The following is a 22,470-nucleotide window of genomic DNA, read 5'->3' on the forward strand; positions in this document are numbered from 1 at the left end:
GATTCATTGAACTGTACACTTATAATGGGTACATGTTATCATATATGAATTATATCTCAATGCAGTTGATCTTCAAAAAACATACATGACATATGAGGAGCCTCTCGATGGGGTTGTCAATGACTGGTATGCAAAAAAAACAAAAAACAAAAAACAAGAGTTATTTGGTAGAATAAGGATCCGACTTATTCATCGCAGCCCAAGAAGTGGAACTAGAACAAACGCACATACACTATAGAAAGTGGATTTCTACTCAATGGATTTTTTATGAATGGTCTTGCTCTGTCTGCCCTGCCTTGAATTTGTTGCGAGCCAGTGATCTGAAGGTTTTTTGCTTTTGTTTTTGTTTTTCTGCTGTCCTGGAAACTTTGCAAAGGTGTAACCTTCAGCCTGATAGCAGCAGGAACTCTGCTTCCATGTAAGCTCATGGGTGAATTATAATATCTCAAACAATTCAGAGAGAAAAGTGATTTTATTCCGAGTGTCCTTTACCAATGAGGAGACTAAGGTTAAACCGTTGATAGTTTTGACTCTTCTTGAAAAGTAGATGGGGTGTATCAGGTACCAATTAGGATGCTTAAGGTTGGAAATAATAGAAATTCTAACTCAAAAATGGCCTAAAATGGGAGACTGAGGCAGGAGGATCACTTGATGTCAGGAGTTCGAGACCAGCCAGGGCAACACAGCAAGACTCTGTCTCTGCAAATAATAAAAAAGTTAGCCAGGCATGGTGGTTTGCACCTGTAGTCCCAGCTACTAGGGAGGCTGAAGCAGGAGGATCGTTTGAGCCCAGGAGTTCAAGCCTGCAGTGAGCTATGATGACATCATTGCACTCCAGCCTGGGTGACAGAGGAAGATCCTAACTCTATTTTTTTTTTAATGTTTGAGAAAATGAAAGCGGCTTGTCAAGCTCAGAGGTCCAATGGGCTTCCAGTTTGCATTGATCAAGGCTCTGGCCCCATTTTTCTGTAATTTTCTGGTCCTCTTCTCTTCCATATTTTGCCTTATCCCTTAGGTTGGTTTCCTTTCTGGTAGCAAATTGCTGCAGTTAACCTAAGTCTCATATCCTTATACTTACCATACCACACAGAAGAAATCTTTTTTTACCCCAAGAACCAGAAAAGCGTTCTGAGTTGCAGTCTGATTGGAACAATTCAAGCCACATGTCTTCCTCTGAACTGATTGCTAGGATTATCCTGACTGGCATTAGATCAATCAAGTCCCACCCTGGAGCACAGATGGGGTCCAACCACCAAACTAAATGTGGCTCTACCCAGCAGGGGAGAGATGGAATTTTTGCAGAGGAGGCCACCGTGTCTCACTACTGCCCCCTCAACCAAAGCGGCCAATGTTCCTCCTTGGTGAGAATTTCTTCCTCTATGTGTTCACGAGTATTTTTACTATCTTCAAAGGTGTAAAAGGAAAATAAATATTGGGCCCCCAAATCACTAAACTAAAGGGAAAAGTCAAGCTGGGAACTGCTTAGGGAAAACCTGCCTCCCATTCTATTCAAAGCCACCCCTCTGCTCACTGAGATAAATCTATATCTGATTGCCTCCTTTGGAAAGGCTAATTAGAAACTCAAAAGAATGCAACTATTTGTCTCTTATCTACCTAGGACCTGGAAGCTCCCCCCTCCCAACCCTTGGAGTCTTCCTGCCTTTTCTTTCAGTTGTCCCGCCTTTCCAGACGGAAACGGTGCTCATCTTGCATATGTTGATTGATGTCTCATGTCTCCCTAGAATGTGTAAAAGCAAGCTGTGCTCTGACCACCTTGGCCCCATGTCATCAGGACCTCCTGAGACTGTGTCAGTGGGCGCGTGTCCTCAACTTTGGCCAAATAAACTTTCTAAATTAACTGAGACGCGTCTCAGATTTTGGGAGTTCACAAAGGATATTTACTTAAGGTGTCTACATGAAAATTACATAGTCACACAGTACATTTCATAAGTATTTACTGTTGAAATTTTTAAAAATTACACAATCCAATAACCTGTGATCCTTTCAAAATTACTTTCCTCTGATCTGTGGCACAGAACAATGAAGTCCCAGATCCTCAGGGTGTTTAAGAACATGCTTTTGGTTTCTGTGAATTTTGCCTATAAGAATAAACATCTTGCCAAAGTTGCCTGTAAGAGGTAATAAGGTGAAAGAACACCACAAAATTAAACAAAATTAAAATTAACCCAGTGGGAAAAACTGAGGCTCAGAGGAATTAGGTTGGCTGATGATGATGTTAGTGGCAGTAGTTGGATTAAAATGCAAGTCTCTTTATTCTCTGGTCTGGTTCTCTCTTCAAAAATCACATACTGACCTCTGGGTGAAATCAAAGAAAACCTATTTTCTGCCAATGGATGGTGTGATGGTTAATTTTATGTCAATTTGGCTGGGCCACAGTGCCCAGATATGTAGTCCAAACATTGTTCTGGATGCTTCTGTGAGGGTGTTTTTGGATGACATTTGTGTTTAAATCTGCAAACTTTTAGTAAAGTACATTGTCTGCACTGTGGGTGGGCCCCCTCCAATCATCAACTAAAGTCTAGAACAAAAGGCTGACCTCCAGATTTGGAGACCAGACTGGGCAACAAAGCAAGACCTTCATCTCTACCAAAAAAAAAAAAAAAATTTAAATTAGCCGAGTAGCACAAGCCTACAGTCCCAGTTACTTGGGAGGCAGAGGCAGGAGGGTCACTTGAGTCCAGGAGTTCGATTGTGCCACTGCGTCCAACCTGGGCAACAGAGGAGACCCTGTCTCAAAAAAAAAAAAAAAAAAAAAAAATGCTGACCTCCCTCAAGCAAGAGGGAATTCCCCATGAGACTGCCTGCCTTCAGACTTCAACTGCAACACTAGCCCTTCCTGGTTTTTCACCAGACTGCCCTTGGACTCAAACTGTAATTGTTTTCCTGAACCCCCAGCCTGATGGCCTCCCACATCAGATGTTGGGACTCACCAAGCCTCCACAATTATACGAGCCCATTCTCTAAAATAAGTATCTTTTATATACACACACACATAGTATTGTTTCTCTTTCTCTGGAAAACTCAGACTTATACAGATGGTCATATACTCAAATATCCACATGAGAGGTGAAGCTAAAATATTTGTCCTGAGAACTGGGTTGTTTTGGTCATAACAAACTACACCAAAACTCAGTGACTTAAAATAACAATTCTGTTACTATTTCTTGTAATTCTTCCATTGTGGCTGGGCTTAGCTGAATGGTTGTTCTGCTGATCTTACCAGAGGTCACTTGTATCAGTGCATTCAGCTGAAGAGTCTGCTAGGAACTGGGCTCAGTTGGGGTGCTGGGATGGTTGGTCTTTCTATCCATTTTGTCTCAGGGCCTCTCCCTTCCTTCTGACCTCCCTGAGTGCCCCTCTAGGGGTCTCTCTATGTGATCCCTTCATCAGGGTAGGTGAACTTCTTACATAGAAGCTCAGGGTATCAAAGTGCAAAAGCAGAAGCTGTAAGGCCTTCTTAAGGCTAAAGCCCAGAATTGGTATAGTGTAACTTCCATCACAGTTTATTGGTTAAAACAAATCACAGAACCAGCGCAGATTCAATATGCATCCAAGAATGTGCATACTGGCAGGCATGGTTTATTGAGGGCCATGGCCTTATTTAACAACATCACAGCCTGAGTGTACCCCTTATGTAATGACATCCTTTAGTTCTATCACCATAGAAGAGAAATTGAGGTCCACTGACTTTAAAATGATGCCATATGGTAGCCTATGGAAAACCAGTATGGTGAGACGGATTTCCTCACTGGGCCACAGACTCAGTCTCACAAAATCCTAGTGGCATTACGAATGGCCTTCATCATTAGCCTTCATCAGCACCTAGCATCTGTATATTTATCACTTCACTCTCCCTGCTCAGATTGGTCTGTTGACTCTTACTTTGTGATTGACTATAACCAGATTCTCACCAATAATGGGGCATAGAGGATTAAAGCAATTAACCTGACAGTTCATTCCAACAGGGCATTTCCTATAGTATGTATTAATATCTTCATTTTACCACTCAAATAATCAAGTGCAAGTTGGAACTCCGGATAATTTATCCTAAGACAACCTTGATGCTCCGTTGGCTTTAGTAACCAGGTTCCCTTGCCTGGTGTTGTCTGTGGAACCCCATCTACTTTGCAATTTCCAAAACGGTGAAGCACTTTTGAGTTACTGTGAATGTCATCAGTAGTCCCTAAGAAGAGCATCTGGGAGCTGCTGAAGGCAAGAACAGGGCAGGACAGCCAGGTGGGGGAGCACGTAGCATGGGGCATCCCAGGCCAGGCTGTGGGATGTTTGGGGCACTAGACCCTCTGGGTAGCTGGCTTGGCAAGGCAAGAAACATGGCAACCGGAACCTTCTCCAAGACTCCAAGCCAAAATCTGCCCCAGACTTAGCTACTTGGTTGTACCTGTAAGAGCCCAGGAGTACATTTGATATGGTTTGGATTTGTGCCCCCATCCAAACCTTATGTTGAAATATAATCCCCAGTGTTGGTGGTGGGGCCTGGTGGGAGGTGACTGGATCATGGCAGTGAATTTTCCCCCTTTGCTATTCTCATAATAGAGTTTTCACAAAATCCAGTTGTTTAAACGTGTGTGGGACCTGCCCCCTCACTCCCTCCCTCCTGCTCCAGCCATGTGATGTGCATGTGCTTCCCCTTCACATTCCACCATGATTATAAGTTTCCTGAGGCCTCCCTATAAGCAGAAGCCATCATGCTTCCTGTAAAGCCTGCGGAACCATTTGCCAGGTAAACCTCTTTTTTTATTACCCGGTCTCAGGTATTTCTTTATTGTAGTGTAAGAGCTGACTAATACAGCATCCCTTTTTTTTTTTTTTTCAATTTGAAACAGGGTCTTGCTGTCTACTCCAGGCTGGAGTGCAGTGGTGCAATCTCAGCTTACTGCAGGCTCCACCTCCTGGGCTCAAGCAATCCTCCCACCTCAGCCTCCTGAGTTGCTGAGACTACAGACACGTCCTGCCACACCCAGCTATTTTTGTTTTCATTTTTTGTAGGGACAGGATGTTGCTATGTTGCCCAAACTTGTCTAGAACTCTTGGGCTGAAGCCACCCTCCCTTCTCAGCCTCCCAAAACACTGGGATTAGAGGCATGAGCCACTGTGCCTGGCTAGGAATAAATTTCTAACCCATCCCATGACTCCCAGCAGAAGGAAAGTCTAAATTTAGCCATAGTTTCAGAAACAATGCCCTTACATGACATGAAATAAACAGATCTTCAAGAGAGAGGTGCCAGCTCCTCGTTCAAGGATGCATTTGTCCACCTAGGAACAGACACATGCTGCATACTTCCTGCATGCTGGGCTCTGTAAAGAGGAAGGGAGAGGCCCCTGCTTGGAGAAGCTTTCCATCCAACGGATGTGGATGCCGCCAGTGTCAAACGTGACTTCAGGATCACAGAAGAGGCCGAACATGCTAAAAGGTCACACTGGAATGAAGCATATAAGGTAATATTAAGAGAAGTAGTGAGAGTCGGTGCTAGGGTCTGAATGTCTGTGTCTCCCCCGAAATTCAGACATTGAAACCTAATCCCCAAGGTGATGGTATTAGGAAGTGGGGAATTTGGGAGGTGATTAGGTCATGAGGGCAGGGCTCTTGTGAATGGGATGAGTATCCTTATAAAAGAGACCCCAGAGAGCTGCCTGGGGTTCTCACCTTCTACCAGGTGAGAACATAGCAAGAAGCCACCATCTACGCACCAGATAATGGACCCTCACAAGACATCAAATCTGCCAGCCACCTCAACGGTGAGCTTTCCAGCCTCCAGAACTGTGAGAAATAAATTTCTGTTGTTTATAAGCCACCTGGTTTGTGGATTTTGTTACAGCAACCTAAACAGACTAAGACAATTGGCAAGATCAGATGTGTTTGGCAAAGATTTGCACAGACTAGCATCCTGCTGTGTGGCTGGAGTGAGGGAAGCTCATGCTGTGCCTCACTTTGATCCAGTCCTTACCTTGTGGCCTTGCCCGATCCTCACAGCATCCCTCAGTGGTGAGAATGATTATCTCCATTCTATGGATGAGGATATGGATAACCAGAGAGGTTAAGTGACCAGCCTCAGATCACACGGCCAATTCAAGGCAGGACTGCTGCAGAGAGCCTGAAACAGGGGCATCCTGGAGGGAAGGAAGAGCATGCATCCTCTCACCCAAAACAGACGTCCGGCTGAGTCCCAAAAGCAAAAGTAATCTGAGTGGGTGCCACCCCTGATGGGGAAGGCAGCCCCCTGGCCACCAGCCTGGGGAGGCCAGACAGCTGCTGCTGTCCCGTGGGCAGCTGGCCCCTTCCTCTTACAGACAGCAGCACCTGCTCACCAGATCACCAGGCAGAGGCAAGATGAATTTTCGCAGCACCAAGTCCTGCTGAAGCTCTGCACAAACACAGCACCCATGGTAACCAAACAGAGGGCAAACACAGGAGCAGGAATGCCGCTGTGAGAACAAGGCCCAGGAGTGATAGCCATGAGCCACCCACTTTATGGGCACTTACTAAGTGCCAGGCGCCACATCAAGGATTAAACACCTTATTTAATCATCGACACAGCCAGATGAGAATTGTGCCATTGCTGTCCCCTTTAACAACAAGGAAACAGAGATGAGCAGAGTCGATGGAAGCTGTGTAAGGAGAGAACCAAAGGCTCTGTCTGAGCCCAGGTATCTGATGCCACAACCCAGCCACAATCTCCATGCTACCATTTCCCCTGACAGACACCCAAGTAACACAGCCCCTCGGGAGAGCTGGGCCCCCAAGTGAGGGATAAGTAAATGATGACACAGAATATAAGCTCCTCCAAGGTAGGAATTTTGTGTTTTGCTCATTGATGGGAAGCAAGCTTCTACAATAATGCCAGGCATGTGGCTGACTTTGAGTATTTGTTGGCCAGGTGTAGTGGCTCACACTTGAAACCCTAGCACTTTGGGAGGCTGAGGCAGGTGGGTTGCTTGAGCCCAGGAGTTTGAGACCAGCCTGGGCAGCATGGTGAAACCCCGTCTCTACAAAAAATACACACATAAAAATTAACCAAGCATGGTGGCGGTTGCCTGTAGTCCCAGCTACTTGGGAGTCTGAGGTGGTAGATCCCCTGAGCCCGGGAGGTCATGGATGTGGTGAGCCATGATCGTGTCACTGTACTCCAGCCTGGGTGACAGAGTGAGACCCTGTATTTAAAAAAAAAATTGTATTTGATGAGGAAAATCAAGAACCAGAAAGCCATCCTGAGATGTAAATGCTGAATTGGCCAAGTGACTCGATCTCACACATTAGCCTTGCAGTCTGAAATTCAGATTATTCCTTACTAAGGCCTAATAGTAAAGTCCCTTAAAAATGTCATTTTAAATATAGTATAATTGGTCAAGGAACCACATCTTTAGCTCTGTTCTTGTTCCACACGGGAGAAGGCCAGGGGAGGAAAATGACACATTTATTGTCCTAGAAAGCCGTTGGCCCGAGAAGGACTTTGACCCCAGCACCTTCCTCAACCAGCCACACAGGCTCACCCCTGGGTCATCTCATTTAATCTTCAATAATGCAACCCCTGCTTTCATGACATGGAATTTGGGGTTCTCATTGACTGTATGATGGTGGGATTTTCCATGTCGCCATGTGTCACAGATGTTTCATTTCCACGTAAACAGTCACGCACATATTGCATCTACTCATGATAAAGCCAGTGGCCCTCAGAGGCTTTCCATGGCTTCTGCCCACAGCCCCAGGGGTCAGCCCTGACCTGCTCTGCTTAGGTATGTCCTGGTGACAGCAAGTGTAGAATCTGCTGGAAATAATAAATACCATGGAGCAGCGGGGAGGGTTTCTGCCACACCGGGGTTTTGTTAGACCTGCAGGATCTGTCAAGTGCGTTTGTTTTGCTCTCTAGATAAATGTGGAGCCAAAGGGTGTTTTTCTGACTGTGAATTCTTGGCATTTGTTCAGGCTTCCAAATAAGCAAAGTGAACACTGCCAGTCTCCTCTGGCACTGCTTGGAACCATTTAATGAATAATAGGATCATGGATGGGACCTGATGCAGGGGTTTCCAAACTTAGCAGGCAGTGGCACTCTTCTTTCCCTTACCCTGAAGTCCATCATTGTATTATAGTATCACATCATATGTATTACATCATCTTATAGAGCTGGCAGTTCTGTGGATGAAGTCAGGTAGCATCTGGGGACTTTCCATCTGAGCTCTCCTTAGCCTTCCTCTTGCCCTGGGCCACGGCTTCTCTGGGATATCTGGGGCCTCAATGAGCACATTTCCAGAAAACTGGTCTAATCCAACCCCTTCATTACAATGGTGGTAAACAAAGGGCCCCAGAGGCCAAGAAACTCAGCCAGGATCACACAGTGAATTCATGACCAAGATGGGGCCAGCACCACCTCCCCGACTCAGGAGATGGTGCTCTCTGTGTAGCCCCTCACCAGTCCAAACCTGCTTTGTTTCTAACCTGCGGCACCGGGAAACACACCTGCCTGGGACAAGTGCCTGGAAAGAATGCAGCTCACCCTGGCCGGAAGGCTCCCGGCAGGTCTTGTGCAAGTGGGTACATGCAAATGACCGCACCTGGCTTACTTGTGAAATGTATAGATTGTAAGAAAGACAGCTTGTGTGTAAAATCTCAACTCCAGGGTGGACTGCCTCACCCCTAAACCCATCCTAGTTTAGATGTAAGAACCTCTCACAGGCGACAAAGCTCTCCCTGGTTGGCCTGACTTCCCACCTCTCAGTGAACATTTTTTCTTCTAAGTGTGTGTGTGTGTGTGTGTGTGTGTGTGTGTGTGTGTTTTGAGACGGAGTCTCACTCTGTCACCCAGGCTGGAGTGCAGTGGCTGGCGCGATCTTGGCTCACTGCAAGCTCCGCCTCCCGGGTTCACGCCATTCTCCTGCCTCAGCCTCCCAAGTAGTTGAATGTGTTCTTCAATGCTCTCTTTCCTTTCCTCCACAAAAAACAAACTCAAAACTTTCTGTTTCAGCCGTTTACTTACTGGAAGCGTATCAGAGACGCACCTCGCAAAAATGACACCGTGAAAATCGAGTTCGAACCGGGAAGGACTTATTCGGTACTGGGGCCTGTGTTCACCAGGGCAGCCCTTCACGAGGCCCTGGTGCCCTCATCATCTCGAAGCTCCCTCCCAGCTTCAGCATGCTAAGAGCCTAAAAGAAATTGGAAACAAACCAGTTGCCCTCTGTCCAGGTGGAGGAGTCCCTCTCTGACCAGGCAAGAGGTGCCACCCAGGGCCCCTAGCCCTGCTGCATGGGCAAATGAGCTCTTGGAAGAGTAAGTGCTGTGACTGATACAAAAACATGACAGAAATGCCTCCAATCCCCACAGAGTTTGTGGTTTATCTTCTGCCTCATAATGCTAAAATGTAAACTCCTTGAGGAAGGCATGGTGTCCCACAAAGCACACCTATTTCAGTAGTCTCTTATTTTCTTCACCTTCTCAGTTACCTTTCTCCTTAGTTTTAACTACTTTAGGAAAGCTGGCCAGATACAGCTGGGCCCTAGCATTTGTTCTGATACCCCTCTCCTGTCCACCTTGTCTCAGCTGATAGCCTGGTGCCAAGGCCTGAAATGGGAAGCTCCTCCTCCCTCCCTACACCCTCCTTCTCCCTCCCTCCCACACCCCTCCCCTTCTCTCCCTGCACCCCTTCTCTTCCCTTTTGCCATCTTCTCCTCCCTCCTGCATGCCTCTCCCTCCCTCCCTCACCCCTACCCCCTCCCCCTTCCTCTGGCACCCTTACCTCTCCCCCTTCCTCTTTGCACCCTTCTTCTCCCTCCAGAACCCCTCCCCTCCTCCCTCCCGCACTCCTCCCCATCTCTGTATCTCCCCCCTCCCTCTCCCCTTCCCCCTTCACCCCTCTCCCTCCCTTCCTTCCTGCACCCCTCACCCATGCTTGGAGGAAAGTCACATGGGGTCTTTGGCTGGAACACTCAGTGGCACTCAGAAATCCTAAACACTGTGGGCTCTGCAGCGCCTGCCAGAGAGAACAGGGAGTCCTCGGAGGCCAGACTCAAAGCAGGCAAGATGGAAGAAGCCTTATTAGGTCATCCAGCTACAGCAAGGGGTGAGCCTCTTTCTTCTGCTCCCCAGCCCACAAGAAACGCCTGATCTGGCCATCTCTGTCCCTCCATTTGCTACTAACTCCCCTTTGGGAATGTGCCCTCCTCCCAGTGATCCACAGTCCTTCTCTGGCTGCATCCTGTCCTTCTCCAGACTTGGAAAGGAAACCCAGGGAATGACTTCTGCCCCAGAGCCTGAATCCTCTTTGTTCCCATCCTCCTGACCTCCCTTGCGTTATCTCCAGCACTGAGCACCTTTTACCTTCCATATGGCTGCTTTATTTGTTAGGTTTGTGGTTTATCCCCTGCCTCCTATGCTACAATGTAAACTCCTTGAGGAAGGCATTGTGTCCATTTGGGTCAGGCATATATCTCAAGTGCAGTTTCCCTAAATATTTATTGAATGAACTTCTTAGGCACTAAGATAACCTTCAATGCATATTCTCTCACCCCCTACCCTGTGCTGCGGCTTCTCAGCAATTCCTGCACATAGAGCCATTTATATCACATGCTCTGTGGAAGGACGGTATCCTTGTCATTTCCTAACTCATTCTATCTGGAGGGCAACAGCTCCCTTCATCTTATTGGAGCTGGTGAACTGATCTGAGCAAACCTTGCACTGAAGTTCCCCATGCCATGAGCAGGTGAGTTTCCAAAGGCTACAAACAACTGTCAGAACTCAAGGCGGTAAGAAAACATCAGCAAGCCAGCAATGAGCAATACAGCCCAGCAACCCTGACAGCCCCCAGTGCTGCTTGACCCTGGCCTTGCCTTGACCTCTGCACCCAGTTTCCCTTGACCCATCACCTCCCATCTACTGCACTTGCTCCCAAGGAATAATTTTACAACCTCTGCCACACTCATGCATGAACACTCAGTTAGGCTTGGCATGCTCCGTCTATGAGAGCAGTTGTACTTTCAGCAGTCAAGCTCAAGCTCAAGAATGGACCCCTGCCAGTAAAATGTGAACATCTATAGGTGAGCTGGGTCTGGCTGATCAGACAGCTTAGATTTTTGGTCCTTGAGTCCACAAACCTCCAGTGCAGAACCTACTCTCAAAATAGGAATTTGTGATTTCTTATTATGAAAATAATATATCCTTATTGAAAGTGTTGTTACATTTTTTTTTTAATTTAAAGTCTCTGCCAGTAACTATTCATCGATAACCCTGTGAATTAGTTCATTTTCATGCTGCTGATAAAGACATACTTGAGACTGGGCAATTTACAAAAGAAAGAGGCTTAATGACTCACAGTTCCACGTGACTGGGGAGGCCTCACAATCACGGCAGAAGGTGAAAGGAAAGGCACATCTCACATGGTAGCAGACAAGAGAAGAGAACTAGTGCGGGGAAACTCCCCATTATAAAACGATCAGATCTCATGAGACTTATTCACTATCAGGAGAATAGCATGAGAAAGACCCGCTCCCACGATTCAATTATCTCCCACTGGATCCTTCCCACGACATGTGGGAATTATGGGAGCTACAATTCAAAATGAGATTTGGATGGGGACACAGCCAAACCATATCACCCTGTAACATTCTACAATTTTTTTTCTCCCTCTTGCACAATCATTACCATTTTTTCTTGTTTTCTCCTTCAGGGAAAAATACATTTTTTTAGCCTATCTTTTTTAATGGAGGTGGCTCACAGCTCACTCGGATTCCTAGGAAGCACGGAAGAGCTTATAATCGTGGAATAGCCTGAAGGCTGGCACAAACCCCTGAGGACAGGGCCTTGACGTGGCTTCCTTAATGACACAGAACAGGCCCTAAATCAATGCTGTGCACTAAACACACCTTTGGGCAAGTCCACAGTCCACAGCAAGGTACAGCAGCAGGGGTCACTCTGTATGATTTCAAGGGTATGAAAGTTACCTTCCTTGGGTCAGAATTCCTTCTCTACCCATTTGCTAATACCTACACTTCCACTGTGAGAACCGTGGTTTGGAAAGGCCAACTCTATTTACAAGCGATAAGACTGAAATCCCAGAACGGTGAAGTGACTTTATAAGCTTTGACATATGTTTAAATATCCAGGGAAGGGAAATACTTGGAGCTGTCATTCGTTAGTCAACACATGGCAGTCACAGTGATGGTGAATGGGTCTTTCTTAAACACTAAAGGGCAATGGGAAGAGTAGGAACCTGGAGGGCTCAGCACTGGATGATTAGGGTGGGAGTGAGAATTCAACCAAAGAAGTAAATGTGGAAGAGTGGAAAGGCAGGTGACACCAACAACTAACTTTATCCTCTTCCCTTTCTGGGTTAGTTGTATTTAAAAAGGACACACCTAAAGATTCTACCTCCAATCTGGCCCTAGTTAACTAGTCGACCTCAATATGTAAGAAAAAGGGATTGGACCAGAGCAGTGATTCTTTTATCTTAATGTACAACAGCATTACCTGGGTAGCTTAGAAAATAGAAAATAGAATTTCTGGACCTTACTTCCAGTCTGGTTTACCGCTCAGGTATTATTTTTTGTTTGTTTTTTGTAATGCTCCCCAGCAGATTCTGACATGCAACAAGGTCATTTCTGAAGTCGCTTTTTAATTCTAAATTCAGATGGCGTAGAATTTGAGAACCAAAAAGCCTTGTGTTTGGTTAATTTTCACTGCAAGCGGGGAGCACCCAGTCCACCTACACACATCTCTAGCCTTCACAGATGCACCCGTGTGCACACATATGTATCTGCACACAGTGGGGCTGTGCTCATAGAGAGCTGGAAGTTTCTGTGATGCCACATCACAAGACAACTTCCAATGGCAGTACATGCATGCTATCCCTATTCTCTCTTCATCTAAGGGTTTAACAAAGTGGATACAAGGGAGTCCCTCATGGGTAAACTCTTGATTGACCTTTTGAGAAGATAGAGTACATTTCCCTACTAGTACCCACCAAGAGTTCATTGATTTAGTAAAACACTCTATGTGTCATCTATGAGGTTGTCTCTTTCTCGGACTCCTAGAAATCTGTAAAACATTGAAAGGACATTTTTAAATGTAAAAAACAAAACAAAAAAAGACTTGGAGGGGGTGATAACAGTAAATGCAATCATAATTTATCATATTGCCAAACACCGTAAACCTCATTTTGATGCAGTAATGTTAGCTAATGAAGACAGTAGGCTCTGTCTTCATCTGAGTTTGGAAACAGCATTATCAGCACGAGCATAATCTACCGATTTTTCTGTTAACCTCTGAGGATTTGCTGTGCATATGTCTACCAGAACCCTAATAGCACATGCATTTACACAGTTAGGGAAAAATGAGCCTCATTCTCAGAGAAGTCAGCCTTGTAAATATTTGGGAAATATTTTATCCATCCCTGTAGGCCCTAAAACACCCAAGAGCTTTCTTAAGTTTATGCAAATGTATATATTCTCATGTTGCTTCTGAAAGTGTCCATTTCACAATAATTAGCATCTTAGCCTGAAGGCACAGGCATCTATTATTGTTATTTTCCCATCTCTTAAGTAAAACTCTATTGGCAAACTACCACTTATGACCTCAAACTCCATCTGATTCTCATCAAATGTACTCTTTGCAGTGAAAAGAAAAGCCAAGTTGAACTTTTACAAGGTCAGCACAGATATATCTTTGCAGGTGCCACATCTTGTATATGGAAAATATAGAGGCACAATTTCTAGTAAATAGCTGGTTTTTATAGCTGCTGTGAGTTTTATAGAGGTATGAGTAAAAGAAGGCAGCCCCTGGGCCATCTCAACATCTCATCAGTCACAAATAGGAGACCATGAACAGTGCAGATGGTTGAAACATACAAAAAAAAAATCCAATCCAGGAAAAAGGAAGAAGGACGTGGGCTTTCTGCACACCTGACCATATGGAAAGTGAGTTAATTTTATTCCAATTGCATTACAGTCAAATGAGAGTGTGTTTTTGCCAATGTGAAAAGCCAGAATCTCAGTCCGGGTGCAACAAAGCTATTGATTTATTACAAACTTTTAAGACTAAAGGGGAAAAGTAATCTAGTTCTGGGACCAGAGCCATCCCTTCGTTACTGCAGAGGCAGCCAACAGCTGCCTTCGTGGTCTAGTTTGATGAGCACTGCAGCCTGCCACCATGCTTGAAGCTTCCACCATTAAGAATCCTCCATTGTATTCAGATATTGTATCTCCCTGGATTCCAAAAACCTTCTCTGCAATATCCCTGGTGGACACTTCCAGGGATGGGAAGCTAACTGCTATATAAGACATGAATTTGGGAAACTTCTTCCCTGTATTGAGTTGAACTCTTCCTGTAATCTTCATTCATACATCCTAATCTTGCCACTCCAGAGTTCCATAGAATAAATCTACTACCCTCTCCCCGTGACAGCCCCTCAAATATTACAGGGCAGCCACAGGTCTCCTCTAAGCCTTCTCTTTCCAGTCTCAAAACTCTGAGCTTTTTCAGTCCTAAATGATGCCATTTCCAAAGTCATTATCATTTGGACCACCTCTCTCTGGACCTGATGGTTAAAATACAAAGCCGAAATGCTAGTCTTCTAGAAGGTGTCTAAGGTCCTGTTTATAGTTTGGAGTAACTATACTGTGGGTTCACACAGAGCTTAAAGTTAACTAAAAACCCCTCAAGGTTCTTCACATGAATTCCTATGAAGCCGAGTCTCCCTGGTTGCATGTATAACCTAAACTTGTACATACAAAACATATATATATGTTTATGCAAATTTATATATTCTCGTGTTGCCTCTGAAAGTGTTCATTTCACAATAATTAGCATCTTATTTTAAAATCCATTTTAAATTAGCCATCTGAATTTAGAATTTTTATATACATATACATATGTGACAATTAAATTGTCATACATGACATTTGTATATATGTATGTATATATACATATACATACATGACAATTACATTGTCATACATGACAATTAAATTATCATACATGACAATTAAATTTCCTTTGTTGTTATGTTATATTCTGCCAAGATCCATTGTTTTTTTTCCTTTTTTGAGATGGGGATCTCACTCTGTCACCCAGGCTGGAGTGCAGTGGCACATGCCATCATGGCTCACTGCATCTTCCAATTCCTGGGCTCAAGAGGTTCTCTCACCTCAGCCTCCCAAGTAGCTGGGACTACAATTGCATGCCACCATGCCCAGCTAAATTTTTAAATTTTTTTGTAGAAATGAGGTCTTGCTATGTTGCCCAGGTTAGTCTCAAACTCTTGGGCTCAGGTGATCCTCCCACCTCGACCTCCCAAAGTGCTGGGGCTCCAGGTGTGAGCCACTGAACTCAACCTGTGATCTTGAATCTTGATTCTTCTACCCGGGTATCAGTGATCCTTCCCAGCTTCATGTCATCTGTGCAGTGATAAGAATAGCTTCAATTTCTTGATCTAAGTTGACAATAAAATAAGGAATTTAAACAACCAACGGAGGATCCCACCAGGTGGACACCTTGGAGCATGGTGCTCTACAACCAGATGTGACTTTCCTGCCAATTCTGTCTCTTACTTTACGTTTCCCCATCTTACTCTGAAAAAATGCAATAAGGGAGCTTTGCAGATTCCCAGCCAAATTCAGATGGGCTGCAAACATTTGACCTTCCCTCCTTAGCCTCTTGCTCTCTTTGGCTCTAATTTTCTCATAGCTTTGTTGCTTTTCTAACTGGGTAAGTGACCAGATACCTCTACTTCATGGAACTTTCTGGGGCAAGAGAGCCAATTTCCCACACTGCTGCATCACACCATCACCCAGAGAAGACCTTTCTTGGTGTTCCTTCTTGGAATATTGCTAAAAAGCCCATTTTGGGCCAGGCCTGGTGGCTCACACCTGTAATCCCAGCACTTTGGGAGACCAAGGCAAGAGGATCACTTGAGTCTAGGAGTTCGAGACCAGCCTAGACAACATAGCAAGACCCCATCTGTACAAAAATTAAAATTAAAAAAATTAGCTGGGCATGGTGGCATGCGCTTGTAATCCCAGCTTGTAGTCCCATTTACTCAGGAGGCTGAAGTAGGAGGATCACTTGAGCTTGGGAAGTTGAGGCTGCAGTGAGCCATGATCATGCAACTGCACTCTAGCCTGACACTGTCTTTCCCCCTGCCCCCTAAAAAGCCCATTTGGGCTGGTGCTTTTCACAAGCCTTAGCTCATTCTGGCCTTCCCAATATTTTTCCTGCTAAGCACTGCCATTTTTTGCATCTCTTCTTGGACTGGGGTTCTCCTTCCATTTCTTCCATCTATTTAAATGTAGAGTCCTTGGAGAGTTCAATATGCAGCCACATCATTTCTTCTGCTGTCTTGCTCCTTTCGGGTTTATGTCATGCATTGAGAGTATTTCTGATCAATATCATTCTAGTTCTAGGCAAGAGGGTCCCAACCCTGGCCCTGGGGAAGTGGAGGATTAGCCTTCCTGAAAGAGAAGTTTGGCCTTTGCTTTCGGCCGCTGAGTGGTGATCTCCAAGCCACTGGAATGTCCTGCCCAAATAAGAGGGTCTCTGTTTGCCTGAGGACTTTAGCCACTGGATAGTCTAATGATATGATTTATGATGGGGGCTTGGAGACACATTATATCAGTTCCAACCTCCAGAATTATTAGCCTGAGCCTCTAAAAGGGGAAACTGAAGGTCACCCACATGAGTAGTATGTGATAGACCCCAAGCAAAAACTGTGGACAGCCAAGGCTCAGGTGAGCATCCCTGGTTGGTTGTACCCTGTGTACATTGTCATGGCCAGGAGGAGGCAATGCCATCTGATACAGTGTGGAGCTGCCCAATTACAATTCATGTCAAAATGTAATTCCCAGTGTTGGAGGTGAAGCCTGGTGGGAGGTGATTGGATCATAGGGATGGTTTCTCATAGTTTAACACCATGCTCCTTGGTGTTACTGTGGCAATAGTGAGTGAGTTCCTGTGAGATCTGGTTGTTTAAAAGTGCGTTGCACCTCCCCTCTCTCTCTTCCTCCTGCTCTGGCCACGTGAAGTGCTGGCTCCTTCTTTGCCTTTTGCCATGACTGTAAGTTTCCTGAGGCCTTCTCAGAAGCCAAGCAGATGCCCGCATCATGCTTCCTATATAGCCTGCAGAACTGTGAGCTCATTAAACCTCTTTTCCTTATAAATTACCCAGTCTCAGGTATTTCTTTACAGCAATGTGAGAATGGACCAATACACTGATCATAAATGCATGGGAAGAGAACCAAAGGATCTTCTTCCTTTGGATCCCAACTGGACTTTGTCCTGTGTGTCTCTTCCCTTGATCAATTTTCTTGTGTAAATTTTAACTGTCAAAACAAACACACACACACTCTCTCATCTATGTACAGTGCTTTCTTGGGTTCTCTGAACCATTCTAGAGAATTATTGAACTTGAGGGTGGTCCTGGGGACCCCTAAACTTGCAACTATTGTCTGAAGTAAGGGACTATTCCATAAGACTTTGCAGTTTGCTAAACTGTACTACAGCCCCCAACTCTAGGGAAATAACCCTGACTCTTATCCAGTTTTGTGCCTCCATCCAGAACAAGGCATCCCCAGAGCTAAGGGAACATAACTTTCCTCTTTCTGAATCACACCCCTGCGTGTGCTGGTGACTGGAGTTTGGATGAGTGTGCTGGGATGTCCCCGTGGGTGAGAATGAGTCCTCCCGCAGCACGGAAGGAATGAGAGAACAGAGGGTGAGCTTGGAACAAAGGCCTGGAGCCAAGGCCAGCTCTCCCCACAGCACCATATTCCACTGCGGAATTCCAGACAGTTGAGAATTCTAAATTTGAACTTGGACTTCAAGATCATCATGACAGTATTTTTTTCAAAGCAGCAAGCTACAGCATATTTTATTTAATAGGTTGTTGGCTTGATTTACAGCCTTTAAGTATCTAGACATGTGGTATGTAGGTCTCTGTTTGTATTCTTGCCTGAGCCCCCGAAGTGTCAGGAGCCAGCCTGTTGCTGATTGTAAAGATTCTGTTTGTAGAGGCTTCTGCCCGATGATAGTGTCTTTTAAGACAGGGTGCTAAAGGTCAACAAAGCATCACATCTACATTTTCACAGATGATCTTGAAATGTATGTAGCAGGATGTTAAAATGGGATTTTATTTGTCTTATTTTCTGCTGAGGTTTCAAAAGGCTAAGAATAAAACAGTAAACTAAGTATTCCCACATTCCAAAATGAAGTGCTAGACCACTGCTCTAGGTTTTCTATTGCTGCATAACAAGATGCACCAAAACTTTACAGCATAAAATAGATCGTTTATTTTCTCAAAATTCTTTGGCTCCGAAATTTGTACAGGGCACAGAGGAAATGGCTCACCTTCATGACTAAAGTCTGGGACTTTACCTGGAATACCACATAGCAGGGAACCAGCTAAGGTGGCTTACCTGGGTCGTATGGCTGGGGACTTCAGGCTTCTGTTGGTTTGGTTCCTCCGCTCTCTGTGTGCCCTTTCCATGCGGCTAGCTTGGGCTTCCTCATAATATGGTGGTCTGATTCATCAGCCTTCTTACATGCCTGCTGCATTCTCTCCTGAGAGAGAGCCGAAGATGTCAGGTCTCTCAAAGGCCAGGCTAAGCACCGGCACTGTATCACTTCCTCCATGTCCAACTGGTGAAGGCAAATCACAGGGCTAGCCCAAGTTCAAAGAGGAAGAGCAGGAATCGCCTCTACTTCTTGATGAATGAAGCCAATAGAGAAGGAAATCACATATAAGGAGAGAAGGAAATGATGGTGGCCACCTTTGAGGATAACATACAACTATCCACACAGACTTGCAAAGGAGGGAAGTGATGATGTTTTCCAACCCTTAGCTCTATGCCAGTCAAAGCTTTAAAAGGTTTAAAGTTGGAAATGAGAAAGAGGGTTTCTTTGGAAAAAGTTGTTGGAGCACTGAGGCACTTTTCTTCCTGTGCTTCTCCTTCACCTCAAGCCTAGTAGGAGGGGTTTCAGGGAGACACCACGCTTTGATCCATCTTTCCAGTTTTGACTTTACTGTTTCTCATAATGCAGCTTTTGGCATTTTCCCTCTAGCTACATAAACCATGGTTGAGGAGAATTAGCCTTTTGTACACCCATGTTTGTAGGAATGTTGGTGTTATCCACAACACCCTAAAGGTGGAAGCAATCCAAGTGTCTGTCAATGGATGAATGGAAAAATCAGTCATGATAGGAATATCTCCAGCCCATGTGAAGAGTGTGAACCTTGAAAGGCTGGCTCTCTCAAGGTTCACACTCTGGCTAACGGGGCTTAAATTCAATTTAGAGCCAAGCGGCAACTTGCTGACTAGAAGTCACGCGTGTATTTTGAGTTGCCGGAAAAACCCACATCTGCTTAACTTTGGGACTTTCATAGCTTCCTGTTCCTGTTTATGTTGCCCAAACCAACCAATAGACTATGACCTGTGTCAACAAATCAGAACTCAGCAAGCATCAACCAATCAGATTAAGCAAGTTTGAATCTTTTATTTGCATAAGTGGACCTGAGTGGAAACATGGGCAGGAACTTTCTCTATAAAAGCCCAGCCCCTCCTTTGTTGTCTGGAAGGCGCCTTCATTTTACACCGAAGGCTGCCTTTCCCTAGTTTGAAAACTGTTTACAGGAATAAAGTCTCTTTCCTCTAAATCCCTTTTCAGAGAACTATTGTTCACAAGGGTTATCCACCAAATCAGAGGATCCCTGAGCTGTGTGCTCGCAGCCTTCAGTACTAACAAGGCTGGGAGGTGGGGCGCTCCCCTACACACTCCAGGTCTTATTTATGTAATGTGAATTTCCTGCTGGACCTCAGTTCTCTAATTGTGTTTTTATTTCTTGTTGCACAATTAGGCCTCTGGGAAATATCAGTGTAAGAAGTTGGGTTTTTCATGAGAGTTCTGAGCCAGACAGCAGTAGGAAGTGGGGAGGTTAGGGACAAAGGAGAGAAAGGACCCGTCCTCCCCCATTTCACTGTTGGCCCAGGCCCAGCACCATCTGGATCCGTTCCCATTGGGGCTCCCCCAGGCACTGGAGAGTACAGAATGGCACCCTTCGTTAGGTTACGACACTTATCAAGTCCAACCAGGTGTGGGTGACCCAGCTTCGCAGTCCTGAGAACACTGCATTCCGCTCTGGCCAGCTGCAAGGAAACGCAGGGCAGTCTTTGCTTTTGTTTGTTTGTTTGGTTTTTTGTTTTGTTTTTCTGAGATGGAGTCTCACTCTGTCACCCAGGCTGGAATGCAGTGGTGGCAATCTCAGCTGACTGCAACCTCTGTCTCCTGGGTTTAAGCAATTCTCCTGCCTCAGCCTCCTAAGTAGCTGGGATTACAGGTGTGCACCACCACACCCAGCTAATTTTTGTATTTTTAGTAGAGATGGGATTTCACCTTTTTTGCCAGGCTGGTCTCGAACTCCTGACCTCAGCTGATCCATCCACCTCAATTTCTCAAAGTGCTGGGATTATAGGCATGAGCCACTGTGCCCATCCTCATGAAGAGCAGTCATCTGAGAGCTGTATTTGAAACCCAGATGATAGACCCGTTTGTGACGAATGCTTAGAATGACTGAATCTGGGCTTCTCCACGACTCTCCTCCTGCCTTCACCCATAAATCTCCCCAAAAGCCATTCACTAGCCTGTCATGGTTTTAAATGTGGCCCACAGTTCCTTGTTACTGACTCCACCTTGGGAGGTGAGGTCTATACCCCTCCCTTGAATCTGGGACTGCTAGGGACTGCTCCCACCAATGACAGATAGTAGAAAGCAAGTCAAGGTGATGGTAGGGACAGGGTCTATAAGGCAGGCAGTGGGTACCGCCTCCCCTAAGGGCTGCCCCTCCGGGCTCTTTAGCTGCCAGTTTGAGCTTGGCCCTCTGGCCATCCCTGTTCCTGCCCGGTGCATAACCACGTGCATGAACAAGCCATCTGGAAGTGTGTCCTCCTTCCTTCACTGTCTCAGCCCCCAGCCCTCTGAGTTATCTAAGAACCATAGAGCAGGGACAAGCCACCCTTGCTTTGGCCCTTCCAAATTCCCCAGCCCCGATCAGCCGGCATCTTAAGATAGTTGTTTCACCTACAACCTTCTGGGGTGCTTTCTCACACAGCGTTAGCAACTAGAACACTGTCTCTGCATCTGCCCTTCAACTGGAATTAATAGAGCGCTTTGTTGGTTAAATAAATATTTAGAATCAAGAACAAGGACTTACCCCTAGTGAAGATCCAGGTGCAAGTATTCTGGAGGGGCTCTTGACTGGCACTGTGACTCCAGGCTGGACAAAGTCCAGTCCAAAGGCAGCATCTCTTGTTTTGTTTTGGGGTTTGTTTGCATGAGAACACGTGTTTCTCCAGTCCTTACATAGCTTCCACAAAGGCAGCCTGGCCCTGGAAAATTTCCTGAGCCTGGTTGGGATGGGGGTGATGGCAACAGACTCCCCTTTTTTTGTTGTTGTTGCTTCCTGGAGCTGCTGGGAGATGAAAGAGTCAGCAAAGAGTCGGGTCCGACAGGCTTCCTGCTACTAGGACACGGATCACAGCCCATCATTTTTTCAAAGGCGTGGGGCGGGAGATGGGGAAGGAAAACAACAATATGAGGAAATTTACATGGCAACCTCGGGATTCACCTCAGATTTCCTTTACAGGCAGGAGGGGACAATATTATTACTGATTCATTGATTTTTCCAATGGGAGAGAGTTGAAGACACACAGACAGGAGCTGATGGTGCCCGTCAGCATTCATTCTGCAGTTGGAATTGATTCTTTATACATCATACATCTTTAAGGAGCCTCCAGAGAGTGTGTGAAGCAGTGTAAACTCAATCCGTATTGCTCGTCAGATTGGGGATTTCACATTTGCCGACTCCACAGGACAGGCTGTGTCCTGTTTGTTCTAGGGTTGAGTGAAGTGAGTTGTTCAAGACCACTCAGCTATGGTGTGGCAGCCCCAGGGGGTTTAGGCTTCAAGTTCTTTGATGGCAAGTTAGACTGAAAGTCTAGCTAAGTTAACCACAAAGTCACAGGGGAATTTATTGGAAAAGTTTGAGGGGGCTCCTAGGATTTTAGAACCAGGCTTAGAGAAGGACGGGGACCAGGTGCTTTCTCAGGGTTTTAGGATTTGGGGCAGTCTTATCCAAGTACCACCACTCTAATGAATGAACTCTGAGGCTTTCTGTCTTTTCATCACTCTGTTTCTTGTCTTCCTCTGCACAAGGGGGGATTGGGATTCCAATCCCACAGAGGCTCCTGGGTTAGAAAGCGCTCACTTGGTCTTGCTTGTGTCAAGTGAATATCCCTTAACCAGAGAAAGGCATGGAGCCTTGAGTAACAATCTCCCCCAAACTCATCTCATAAGACAGGAGCAATTCTATCCTCCATCCCCCAAAATTAGAATGCAATTACCAAAGAAGGAGGAGTGGCTACTAAACAAAACGTGCCCACTCCATCAGCACTACCCAG

The 22,470-nt window shown here is 45.6% G+C and overlaps 1 long non-coding RNA gene across 3 annotated transcripts; it reads right to left on the bottom strand.

Annotated features, from left to right (window-relative positions):
• Window positions 1-5,374: 5,374 nt before the first annotated feature.
• Window positions 5,375-21,528, bottom strand: LOC112426383 (uncharacterized). 3 transcript variants are annotated; one of them, XR_011608170.1, is made up of 5 exons: window positions 21,225-21,528; window positions 18,433-18,577; window positions 9,034-9,180; window positions 5,988-6,150; window positions 5,375-5,459 (listed from the first exon to the last, which is right to left on the bottom strand). It is a non-coding gene; the product is annotated as an uncharacterized lncRNA (long non-coding RNA). The 3 variants fall into 3 exon arrangements; XR_011608169.1 differs by having other exon boundaries at window positions 18,433-18,717; XR_011608168.1 differs by having other exon boundaries at window positions 18,433-18,720.
• Between the last annotated feature and the right edge of the window lie 942 nt (window positions 21,529-22,470).

This window comes from Macaca nemestrina, chromosome 9, assembly GCF_043159975.1.
Source record: "Macaca nemestrina isolate mMacNem1 chromosome 9, mMacNem.hap1, whole genome shotgun sequence".
NCBI lineage: Eukaryota > Metazoa > Chordata > Mammalia > Primates > Cercopithecidae > Macaca > Macaca nemestrina.